The sequence below is a fragment of the Rhinoderma darwinii genome, chromosome 5 (assembly GCF_050947455.1).
Source record: "Rhinoderma darwinii isolate aRhiDar2 chromosome 5, aRhiDar2.hap1, whole genome shotgun sequence".
NCBI classification, from domain to species: domain Eukaryota; kingdom Metazoa; phylum Chordata; class Amphibia; order Anura; family Rhinodermatidae; genus Rhinoderma; species Rhinoderma darwinii.
The window spans coordinates 305,608,173-305,622,003 of NC_134691.1; positions in this window are offsets into that span (position 1 = coordinate 305,608,173).

Below are 13,831 nucleotides of genomic sequence, written 5' to 3' on the forward strand. Positions count from 1 at the left end.
GATAACGAAGTGGCTCAGTGAACAAAACATTGAAATTTTGTGTCCGTGGCCAGGAAACTCCCCAGGTCTCAATCCCATTGAGAACCTGTGGTCAATCCTCAAAAAGGGAGTGGACAAACAAAAACACACAAATTGTGATTAACCCCTTAATGACCGGGCCATTTTGCACGTTAATGACCAAGGATTATTTTTTGTTTTTTCACGGTCGCATTCCAAGAGTCGTAACTGTTTTTGTATTCCGTCTATATAGCCGTATAAGGGCTTGTTTTTTGCGGGACGAGTTGTATTTTGTAATTGTACCATTTTTAGATGCTTATAATGTATCGATTAACTTTTATTAACTTTATTTTAGGAGAGAATTGAAAATAAGCAGCTATTCCAGCATTGATTTTCACGTTATAAATTTACGCCGTTTACTATGAAGCGTAAATAATATGTTCACTTTATTCTATGGGTCGGCACGATTACGGGGATACCAAATATGTAAAGGTTTTATATGTTTTCCTACGTTTGCACAATAAAAACCCTTTTAGAAAAAAATTACTTGTTTTTGCATCGCCGCGTTCCAAGAGCCGTCATTTTTTTATTTTTCCGTCGATGTGGCCGTATGTGGGCTTGATTTTTGCGGGACAATGTGTCGTTTTCATTAGTACTATTTTGGGGTACATAGGACTTATAGATTAACTTTTATTTTATTTTTTATGGGGGGAATGGGAGAAAAGAGAGAATTTTGCCGTTGTTTTTTGCGTTTTCTTTGGACGCCGTTCATCCGGCGGTTTAATTAATGTGTTCATTTTATTGGTCAAGTTGTTACGATCGCTGGGATACCATATATGTGTATGTGTGATTTGTTTTGACAGTTTTACTAAATAAAAAGTTTTATTTGACTTTGACTGTAATTTTTATTTTATTTTTTTCACAAACTTTATTTAACTGATTGTCATTTTTTTTTAAAGTCCCATCAGGACACTTCACTATGCGATCTGTTGATCGCATATATAATGCTTTGGTATACTTAGTATACCGAAGCATTATTGCCTGTCAGTGTAAGGGTATGTTCACACGGCGGGGGTCCGTAACGGCTGAAATTACGGGGATGTTTCAGCCTGAAAACATCCCCGTAAATTCAGCCGTACCGGCATGTGCAGGCGCTTGAACGCCGCGTCAATTACGGCCGTAATTAGCGCTGCTATTCATTGGAGTCAATGAATAGCGGCTCCAATTACGGCCAAAGAAGTGACAGGTCACTTCTTTGACGCGGGCGTCTATTTACGCGCCGTCATTTGACAGCGGCGCGTAAATATACGCCTCGTGTGAACAGACAAACGTCTGCCCATTGCTTTCAATGGGCAGATGTTTGTCAGCGCTATTGAGGCGCTATTTTCGGGCGTAATTCGGGGCAAAAACGCCCGATTTACGTCCGTAAATAGGCCGTGTGAACATACCCTAAAACTGACAGGCAATCTGTTAGGTCATGCCTCCGGCATCGCCTAACAGGCAGATGCTGAAGACAGACCTGGGGGTCTTTGTTAGACCCCCGGCTGTCATGGAAACCCGACGGCGACCCGCGATTTGTTTGTGGGGGCGCCGATCGGGTGACAGAGGGAGCGCCCTCCCTCTGTCAAACACATTAAATGCCGCTGTCACTATTGACAGCGGCATTTAATTGGTTAAACTGCCGGAATCGGCGCGCGCTTCGATTCCGGCAGTTGCAGCAGGAGACAGGCTGTGTATAACAGCCGGGCTCCTGCCGCTGATCGCATGGGTACGCTGTCAGTACCCGCGCGATTACAGGACGGATATATCCGTCCTCCTGCGCGAACAACAGCTGCTGAGGACGGATATATCCGTCCTTCGGCGTTAAGGAGTTAACTGCAAGCACTGATTAGACAAGAATGAATTGACATCGGTCACGATTTGGCGCAGAAGCTGATAACCGGAATGCCATGGCGAATTGCAGAAATCTTGAAAAGGAAGGGTCAACACTGTAAATATTGAGTCTTTGCATAAACTTGATGTATTTGTCAATAAAAGTTAAAAACTTCTGAAATGCTTATAATTGTACTTCAGTTTACCATAGAAACATCTAAGAGATCTAAAAACACCGAAGCAGCAAACTTTATGGAAAATAGAATGTGTGTCAGTCTCAAAACTTTTGTCCAAGACTGTACACCAGCTTTATAAAAGTGGAGGAAATGTAGATCCCAGGTATTTCTAGCATTATAGAAATAAAGATATCACAGACAGCAGAATTTCCTGTACTCGCAGAACAAGCAATGTCTCCCCCTCATGACAGAATATCGGCTTCCATGTAACTTTACTGACCACATTTATAGCGATATCAGCACATACCCTCCCAACAGGGAGTAATGAATCGTCTTCCATCTGCGTTCATTAAACTTTGCCGAGACATCAGGCACCTTATGGATTAGCGGCACTTAGTAAATACTGCCCATGATTCTGCGCTTTGAGACACTTCCGCGCTCTTACAAGTGTCAGGTGTGCTTTCTTTCAGTTTGTAAAACAGTGAGCCAGTAATGGAGGAATGTGGTAAAATGCCTGGGTCAGGAGAACGTGAGCATAATTTTTCCAGACTTTCCAAAGAGATGTATCCAAAAAACAAAAAAAATTCTGTTTTCCTTATATTATTAATAATGTTTGGCAAAGGCACTGTATGGGAGATTCGTTAAATTGGCTTCAGTACTTCATGAGTTAAAGGGGTTGTCCACGATTAGAAAAAAAAAAGTTTCCTTTTTTTTTTTTTTCTTCTTTACAGAAACAGCGCCACTCTTGTTCATGAGTTGTGTCTGGTATTGCAGCTTAGCCTTATTCACTTGAAAGAGGATGAGCTGTAATACCAAATACAGCCTACTGACAGACATGGTGCGGTTTCTGGTAAAAAAAACAAAAATATACCTTTTTTTTTTTACTACTCCTGGACAACCATCTTTCCTCATTGACCTACAGCAACAAATATACACCTGCTGTACTGCCGTCATACTCAAGGAAAGCAGAATTACAAGAGGACTAACTTTTATTTGGGTTTTGTGCATTAAATAGCTGAAAATAAAGTGATCCGATGTCTGTGTGTTGTCTTCTATGCCACCATTTGGCTACTGTTTAGTATTTTACTTACCAAATGTGTGTTTTAAGTTTGATTCTGTCAATTGTAATTTGTTGTATTACTTTTTCTTATTATGTGTGTTGCACATGTAACTTTTACGTTAAAGGGGCACTCCGGCCAAAACAAACATTTCCCATGAGTACCATTATGGTACTCTGTGTCAGTCTCTCATCTGTTATTTTTCTTGCTGCTTCTACCTCTATATATCAGACTGGGACGGTTGCTTAGCAGCAGTGTGAATCAGGCTCGGTGACACGCTTTCTCTACTTGATTCTATGAAGATTTATGTGTCACCCATCACAGGCTTCAGCAGTTCCTGTACCACACTGGTTTTGCACAGTGGTGGGGGGGGGGGGGGGGGACGACAGATACTTTTATCATGAGCTACCACTGATACTTAAAGGGAATGTGTCACTAGAAAAAAAATTTTTTAGTTAAACTATTATTATTTGAGTGATTACACATTGCTTTAATTTTTACAAATTTTTCACAAGTCAGGAAATATTATAAATTAGATTCTAATTTATAATATTTCCATGTGCTGGGCACTAGAGGGAGCAGTTCCCAAAATTGCAGCATGGTCAATGTGGTAAAGCAACCTCATTGCTTTATGCTGCAAATTTGGGGTAGACACACACTCTCTAGTGTCCTCACACAATCCCCCCTCCCTTATTCTGGCTAGTGCCAGGAGAAGGAGGGGGTTGAATCTTCAGACCACCTACACTGTGTGCCTCCATTTTCTGAGCGACTGCACAGTGTAGGAGGATTAGATACAGTGCTAAGCAGACAGTATAACACGAACATAATACACACAGCACATACACAAACATAAATTACCTGCTCCTGCCACCGCTGCCGCCTCCACTCCTATTCCTTGCGCCTTCGCATGTGGCTGGAAGCCGCGGCCGGAAATCGTCATCTTACTGTCCGGCAGCGGCTTCCGGTCCACATGAAAATGGCGACGGTTTTCGCTCGGCTAACGAGCTTCGTTTTGGTCTGTGTGGGAGCAGATGGCGTACGCTGCAGAGAATGGAACGGCTCCCGTTCGCATTCTCTATGGGGATGAGATAGAGAGACATACAGAGAAAAAAAATGACAGCCCCGATAGAGAAGTAAGAAAAAAGTTAAAAGTAGAACACAAGAACACAAATAAATACATTTTATTGTATTATCATACTAAAAGCAATACGATAAAAAAATAAAAAATTCATGACACCTTCCCTTTAAACAGGTTGCTGTCACACAGGTTTTATGTAGAAGAATATAGTGCAGCCTCCCTGTCTGTATACTTATGGTTTCTCAGCTTATTTAGGAGAATATAGAGAGAATGATAATTACAGTGTCCCCCAAAGGTATGGTCTTTAGCTCGTCAGGTGATGCAGTGCTGAAGCATCATGGGATTTGATAGTAAAGCAGAGGGGAAGAGAAAGCTGGGGAAATCTAAGAATGAAGATGGAGGCTTTTTTAGAGCACAGACAAGGCAGCAGTTCAATAAGTAAGTTCAGTTTACATAAAAGTTATGCAGAATGTGATAGACCGTCAGGTGGTGGGTGCAAGGATGGAAAGTTGTGTTTCCACTGAAGGTCTTCTTTAAAGTTAAAGAGGACCTTTCACCTGCCCATACATGTGTAGCTGAGTGCAGCATGTAATGGGCAGGGCTGCACAAACCCTGGGGCACTTTAAAAAAAAATTCTACCATCCTCCGTTATTTAAATAGCCCCCTGAACTGTCAATAGGGCATGTAATGGCAAGGGGGCGTGTTACTACGGCTGTGACACTGTCCAATCGGCTACAGACAGTGTTACAGCAAGAGCTAGAGAGAGGAGAGTGTGCGTGCACGCGCACTCTCACTCTCCAGCTGTCGGCAGATACGGACAAGACTGATCTCACGCGGAGAGATCACACTGTCTTGTACTTGTCTGCCGAACTGGCAAGGGGGCGTGTCACTGCTGCGGACAGTGCAAGAGCTGGAGAGAGGAGTGCGTATTTGCGGACAGTGCAAGAGCTGGTGAGAAGAGTGCGTACTTGCGAGACATCACAGTCTTGTTCTTGTCTACCAAACTGGCAAGGGGGCGTGTCTCTGCTACAGACAGTGTAAGAGCTGAAGAGGAGAGCAGACATGTGCGCTCTCCTCTCTCCAGCTCTTACACTGTCCGTAGCAGTGGCACACCCCCTTGCCAGTTCGGCAGACAAGTACAAGACTGATGTCTCGCAAGAGATCAGTCTTGTCCTTGTCTGCCGACAGCTGAAGAGTGAGAGCGCTCTCTCTCCAGCTCTTGCTGTAACACTGTCCATAGCTGATTGGACAGTGTCACAGCCATAGTAACACGCCCCATTGACAGTTCAGGGGGTTATTTAAATATCGGGCGCCAAATATAACGGCACCGATATCTAAATAACGGAAAAGGGTCGAAATTTTTTTAAAGTGCCCCAGGGTTTGTGCAGCCCTGCCCATTACATGCTGCACTCAGCTGTACATGTATGGGCAGGTGAAAGGTTCTCTTTAAATAATAAATTTCTGCCCGGCTTCAGTTGCCACTTGGGGGAGCATTATACCTACTGTTTATACAGTGCACTCCATAATAAAACATGCAGTAAGCTCCTCCTAGTGGGGGAGATTTAAATAACTTTGTGGACAGTTTGGAGGAGATTAATTAAGACTGTGCCGGTCTTAATGGATAACAAGCTGGAGTGAAATAAAACAATAAATTAGTCGCATCTTCGGCTGCACCACTAAATGAAATCTACGCCAGCCAGGACCTGGCGGAGATTTCCTCTATAATTGCCAGCTTTTGGCATAAATTATGGTAAATGCGTTGGGATGTGGGTAGCCTCGCCCCCTTCCACTAAGCTTCATCCACTTGAAAAGTGTCAAGAACTATGGAAACGGCCTAAAAGTCACAACTTTTGTGACTTATGAGCCGTTTGTAACATTTCTACACCAGAAAACTGATGTGGAACGTTGTTGAATTCCCCTTTGTTTCCACTTTCGAATTACTCTTTTTATGCTGATCAGCGTCAAAAATGCCAGAACTATGTGGGTCGCAATGTGGTTCCGTATTGCACACAGTATTATGGGCCAAAATATACATGCTCACATGGTAAATGAGCCCTTGGTGCAAATAGTCCATTATTTAATTGAAACTATGTTTTTTTATTAAAAAAAATGACAGGAAAAATGTCAATATAGAATAGACAGATAACTCAATGCAAACAACGGTTAACTGCAGGGTGACCACAATGTAAATGCTTGTCTTGCCTGGAGAGAGGGAAGTATCAGGGTACAGAAAGTGGGTCTCGCTAATAGCCGATGAAAAGTAAGAACATAAAATGGTTATGATCAGATATCTACAATATCAAATACCTCCTACAAAGTTAATAGGTTATATTAAAGGTGTAATCCGTAAATGTCCCATAGAAGTGGGTCCTAGCTCTGTGGCCCACACCTATATCAAGAATGGGGTCTCCTGACCTAGTCTGGTGAGGCAGCTGTTGCATCCAGCCAGATACACTAGGACCCGTGCCGATCTTGAGAATGGGGGTCCCTCCCTGGTGAGGTGGCCACATCCAGGTATAGACTTATTGGGGAGGTGGCCAGGATTACAGAAACAGCTGAGCTCGGTGTGCTATGCTGTTTCCAAAACTCCCACAAAAGTGAATGAGAGAGAGTTTCAGCACTACAAGCTTGGCTGTTTCTATAATCCTGGCCATCTATCCACTGAGTCTCTAGCCTGGATGCGGAAAGGCTCACCAGACGGGGACCCATATTCTCAAGATAGGTGTGGGTCCCAGAGCTGGCACCTGCATTTATTAGACATTTCTGGCATATCATGTAGAGATGGGAATACCCCTTTAAATAGACCAAATTGAGCATCCTGGCCACAGTACCAAATCTGTAAGAGGACACCTCCAACTTTAGGCATCATTCAAAGTACTCGTCTCCTCATATGAGGCGAGGAACCCTTTGGTGCGACCACAGCCTCTGTACTCCCTATAGTTACGGCCCTGAGGTTGAGAGCTTTTCCATTATATGAATATTTTCAGATGAAACTGATGACAATAAAAAAAGAAAAAAAAAAGAAAGTAAACGAATTCATTTCAGTAATTCTCTACATTTTTACCTACATTTTTTACATTATGACTTGATTACAAGTTACTCAATAATTGGAATGATGAAACGTTCCAGACCCCCAGCTACTGAAAAGGATATCTGTAGTTATAAGGCGATTTCAAGAACAAGACGTGTTTTTGTTTATATGGTGACTCTTTTATAAGGCACAGCTGCGATTTCTATGAGGAAGTAAGACAGTCTTTATAGCGAGGAATAAGGATTAAATCATGTCAGGAAACATGTGGTGAAATGATCACATATTCTTATGAATATCTTCTAAAGCTGGGATAGTTTGCCTATTTAGAGATTAAGGAATCCATGGCTCATCTGCATGTCGTAGATCAAACAATGGTAATTCTTAGGGTATGTACACGCGCAGTGTTTTCAGGCATATTTCGGGGCGTTTAGGCCTCGAAAAATGCCTGAAAAAACGTAAGCTGAACGCCTACAAACATCTGTCCATTGAAATCAATGGGAAAAACAGCATTTAGTTCATACATGGCGTCTTTTTACTCCGCAGTTTTAAAAAACGGAGCGTAAAAAGATGCTCTGTCAGGGTATGTTCACACGGCTTATTTACGGACGTAATTCGGGCATTTTACGCCTCGATTTACGTCCGAAAATGCGCCTCGATAGCGTTGGCAAACATCTGCCCATTCATTAGAATGGGTCTTACGATGTTCTGTGCACATGGTAATTTTTTTTTACGGCAAAAGGAGCGGGGCCTAAAAAAGACGCCCGCGTCAAAGAAGTGCCTGTCACTTCTTCAGACGTAAATGGAGCCGTTTTCCATGGACTCCATGGAAAACCAGCTCCATTTAACATCCGTAATGGACGCAGCAAAAAGCGCCTCAGCATGCCATGACGGCTGAAATTACGGAGCTGATTTCTCCTGAAAACAGTCCCGTAATTTCAGCCGTTACGGACGCTGCCGTGTGAACATACCCTAAAAAGAAGTGCATGTCACTTCTTGAGGCGTTTTTTTGGAGCTGATTTTCCATTGAACACTATGAAAAACCGCGCCGCAAAAACGGCCCTAAAATGCCTCCCATTGATTTCAATGGGAGGCGTCGGCGTCTTTTTCCCGAGAGCAGTAAAACTGCCTCGCGGGAAAAAGAAGCGACATGCCCTATCTTCGGGTGTTTCCGCCTCTGACCTCCCATTGACTTCAATGGGAGGCAGAGAAAGCGTATTTCGCGGTGTTTTATGCCCGCGGGCGAAAAACGCCGCGAAAAACTCAGCGAAAATCGGCGTGCAGGGAGAGGAAAGTCTGCCTCAAACTTCCAAACGGAATTTTGAGGCAGATATTCCTCCTGCAAAATACTCCGTGTGAACATAGCCTTAAAACATCGGGCAACAATGTCTTCAAACAGTCCTGGCAATCCTAGACGACCTCAGAGGTGTTTAACAACTAATTGTTGTGTATTGTACATCCACTGACTTTATCCTGCGGGTCTTGATACCTCAGGTATTGCGCTTCCAATTACATTCCTGTTTAAATAAAGAATTGTCTAGAATTGATTGACCGCTCTTCTGACCTTGGAGTGTAAAGTTTCCCACAGAGCATTGCTAGGCTGGATGACCTTACAGTCCTAGAGAGAATAGACCAGGTGAATTCTTAGATTAACACTTGGGGCATGTTGACAATCCTTATTGAGGCATTAAGGCAATTCACTTGCTCTGAAATGGACCCGGCTTCCCGGGAGATAATATACCAAGGGACCTTTGTTTCTGCACAGCTGGGTAAACTGCAGTTGGCTAAATTAAACCCCAATCAATAATTGATATTCCTTAATCCAAGGCTACAGTAAAACTATTCCTTTATTCAGCTGGGACGTAAAATACTTACCTACTTGGAGGTCTGTAGTCAACATGCTAAAGCTTTAGGGCTTTTAGACGACCGTTCTCTGAATGACTTGTCGTTCATGGTTGGTGTGTGGAGGATGTTGTTCTGGATGACAAGGCCATAAGTTAAAACGACAAATCGCCGATCCCTGCCTTGATCTGTGGCCCCATCTGGGCTCTTTTGATGGGATGCAAATCTGTCGTTTGGGATGAATGACTTTACATGGACTACACACAACTGAAAAAAATCCAACACTGCAGAATAACTTCTCCACAAATATCTGCCTTCAGTCGGCATCTGTCATGCTCGTTCGTGTCACTAAAAGCCACTGAAGGTTGGCAGAAAATGGTCTAAATTGGTATTTTTGGCCATCTAAAATCTATGACCAGCTTTAAGTGTTCTGGTAAGAATTACAAGAATAAGTTACTGTTAATAGCGAGTGAAGGGTCAGACGACAGAAATCAGGAATACATTCCAATTCTCAAAGTGTAAAATATTGCTCCTAAATCTCCTAAATGCTGTAGTATGAGAACTGATTAATTATATGCACTCCTGCCATAGAGTAACCGTCCTGTACTGATCCGTACTCACCACTCCTGCATGCTCTATATTTCTCACACCAGTGCACCAGGGGGCATCACGCAAATCATACTATGGAGAATAGTGCACTGGAAAGCTGAATCATTGATGCCATATGCTGCCCCCAGTGGCTGCAGGAGAGTTTGGGGGAGCACATACATTTCAGGTATTTTTTCTCAGTTTTGGCAAAAATATCCCTAAGGGGACGACATAAAATGTGCACATAATAGTGGACAGGTTCAGGTTGAAGGCTATTTACAATGCACTGCATTCGTTCCTTTTGTTGACTTTAGCTCCATCATCGACTTATATACCCTCACTTCTAAAAAAGCTCAGTCCAGCTGGCTGCATGGATTCATATATTATTTTTACAGGCTCTATGACAGATATGATGGATGCAATGGATTTATATTGGGTCTGTTAGGTTCTCGTTTTGTTTGTTTTTTTGCGAGATATTAGCACAACACGCTACTTTATTCTTTCAAAAAGCAACAGAAACATGACAAAAAATACTCTAAGGCTCCTTTTACACTACAGTTATAGTACATTTAGGACTCTTCCGTCAGAGGAAGAGGTGAACGAGAGTCCAAACGTAAAGTGTCGCTTACGTTAGAATTACTATTGATTTTAATGTTAATTTTTTTTTTTCAGATGCTTTCTGTTTGCCTCTGTTCGCTAGGTTTCCGTTTTTTTTTTTTCATGGAAGCAAAAGTTCTGCAGACTGCACTTTTGCTTCTGTCAAAAAAACGAAAACCTAGGGAACAGGGGCAAACGAAAAGCATCTGAAACAAAATAATTACCATTGAAATCAATGGTAATTCTAATGTAAGCGACGCTTTTCGTTTGGAATCTCGTTCACCTCTTCATCTGACAGAAAAGAGCTAAACAGAGTTTAACAGTAGTGTGAACTTAGCTTAACACGTATCAGTATTTCATAGTGAATGACTAGGAAAAACTATTTACTGTTGAATTCAAGTTTGAGATTTATGGCAGTAAGCCTAGGTTCATTTGGCGTTTTTTGTACACTGATTCCAACGCTTTATCAGCGTTTGAATCAGCGTGGAAAACTCCTTGGTTTTAGCTCCCATTGATTTCACTGAAAAAAAAGCCAGCTGCCCTATCTTGGCATGGATTCCGCTACACAAATTCCCGTTGAAAGCGATGGGAAGCTGAAAAACCAACGCCGACTAGCTGAAAAGCACAAAAGCAGTGTCCAATACAGCTTTCATTTGAAACTCTGCATCCAAAATTATGAGGGCAGATTTAGTGGCTGTTTTTAACTTACCAACAAATGACACATTTCTGGCACAGTGTATGAACAGAACAAGAAAAAGGACCCCTCCATTCTTGAGATACATGCTGCCATACATACCTTTAGATTTGGATGTTCAGGGGTCAGGAGTCATAGTACGGTTTCACGTAGCGGCAGACGTATGCAGCCAAAACGACACCATGTGGCAATGGCAGCACGATTGCACCGTAATACTGGGCAAAGCTGTACGGTCATTGGCCATTACAAGTCAGCCGGGCTTCGACCTCAGCTACATGGGACCATAACCTCATGCAGCAGGGTACTGACCCAAAACACATGTCAAAACTTTGTAAAATGTAGTTTAGGACCAAAGAAGAGCAAGCACTAGCCATCAAGGTTTTCCTTCCGCAATCACCTGACCTCGACCCCATTGAACATTTATGGGGGGCACTTGAAAAGAAAAAAAGTCAAGCATTCAGTAAGATCTCAAAAAAAGAATGCAAAGTAGAAGCTTTTTATTAAAAAAATAAAAATAATATAAACATAATAAACATCCAAACTAGGAAAACTTTGCTAATGTGTCAGTGTCAATGTACTGAAGGCAGCTGGATGATGTCATACACACCCTTGTGAAAGCGAAGAAAGTCCCACCCTCTATGTCTTTGCTAAGGGCCTGGTGAAAAAACAAAAAAGGAGGGGAACAGATGATTTCTCTACAATTAATTGAAATAATATTTGTATTGTCTTTTCTTGTGTTCATGTACATGGCCGTATTACAGATCAGTGCAGGAGTCATATATTTAAAACCAAGGATGAAATCAACTCCTGGCCTGTCAGGTCAGTAAAGCACTTTCCAAAGAAAACTTTGTCCCAAAGCTTTTTTTTTGCCTTAAACTGTCTATACACATGAGATCATTTGGCTGACAGCCAGGGCCAGATTAAGGGCATGGTACAGTAAGGCAATCGTGGCGCAGCTCTTTTATGGGGCTTCCTTCTCACTAATTCCAGGAAGGCCCATGGTATTTCCTGCAGCCAGGCCCCTTCCAATCATGCAAGGTATAGCCTATCAATATGTCATAAAGGTTTCTTCAGGCGGCTCACTTTTTTTTTTACCGGTGTGTCCATTGTCATAGGCGTACTATATGTACATATTCCATGTGTACAGCAACATAAGTAACTATAGCTGAATTGGATAAAGTTGCACTCTGTTCAGACTACTATCACTCTTCTGTTTTTAATGGAATCAAATGTAAAGTATTACAGCGATAACTGATTAAGGAGAGAAAACTCCAAAGTGATGGAATCTAAGTTAAATTTAGCGGCTCTAAATTCACAGCAAAAAACGGTTCTAAATGTGAACATGACCTAAGATAATCCATATTTCATTCTTCTAGTATTAATCATATTAACCCCCTCTTACATAACATTACATGACCTCCCTATCTCCCCATCAGGAGGAGGTAATGCACCACAGTTGCATCAGAACAGTATATCACCTTCATGACTCATGGATTAGCATAGTATCTCCATGATGGCCTATGTAGCAGACTATTTCACCTGACACCACATATAACGCACTACCTCCCCTGAAACCACATATAGCGCACTACCTCCCCTGACACCACATATAGCGCACTACCTCCTCTGACACCACATATAGCACACTACCTCACCTGACACCACATATAGCGCACTACCTCCCCTGACACCACATATAGCGCACTACCTCCTCTGACACCACATATAGCACACTACCTCACCTGACACCACATATAGCGCACTACCTCCCCTGACACCACATATAGCGCACTACCTCCCCTGACACCACATATAGCGAACTACCTCCACTGACACCACATATAGCACACTACCTCATCTGACACCACATATAGCGCACTACCTCACCTGACACCACATATAGCGCACTACCTCACCTGACACCACATATAGTGCACTACCTCACCTGACACATACAGTGCACTACCTCACCTGACACCACATATAGCGCACTACCTCACCTGACACCACATATAGTACACTACCTCCCAAATGTTGCATATAGCAACTACATTACCTCCCAGATGCCAGCAACACTAGGAGACACTATGAGAATAAACTAAATTGAATAACTCAGCGCAGGAAAATGTTTATTTAGCAGTGTGTTCATTTAAAAAATGTTAGTTATTGCATGTTCTGACTTCTGAATTAATAGTTGATTTGTGAGAAAATCCCTCACGGGCCAATGATCGGGCAAATGAGCATTACTACGAACGCTGATTCCCGATGATTGGCCCGTGTAAACATGTCAGCAGTCATCCGACATTCGAGCAAACTCTTGTTTGTCGGCTGATTGCATCCCTTTATGGAGCCTATAAAATCATCGTTGTCGGCAGCACATCTTCCTGAGTAAACAGGTGGATATGCTGCCGACAATATGCAAGCTCTATAGGAGCTGAACCTCACTATACAGTTTTCATCGGCCCATGTAAAAAGGGTGCCGATAGACTTGTTATATCAGCAATCGGCACTCGTTAAGGGCAAAAATGTGTGATTTGTAAACCAGACGTTAAAGCGGGGGTTCTGCTCAGAAGATGTGTAATATCATGCCAATATATATAATGAGGGTTAAAATAATACAACCTATACAGCAGTTATGTGTAGGTGCCAGGAAGGCTACATTTACACAGGGCTGCGTATAGGTACACAGCGTATCCACCCTGGCGACCGCACGGTACTCCGGGCGAAAAACCGCACCAAATTGTGGTGCAGTTTTTTTGGCCGGAATGTCCACTGAGGAAAAATGAACGTTAAAAAAACTCATATACTTACCCTCTGACGTCCTACAGGCCGGCCTCCTGGAATGATTTCATGTCCCATGTTACCGCTGCAGCCTGTGATTGGCTGGAGCAGTCACAGGGG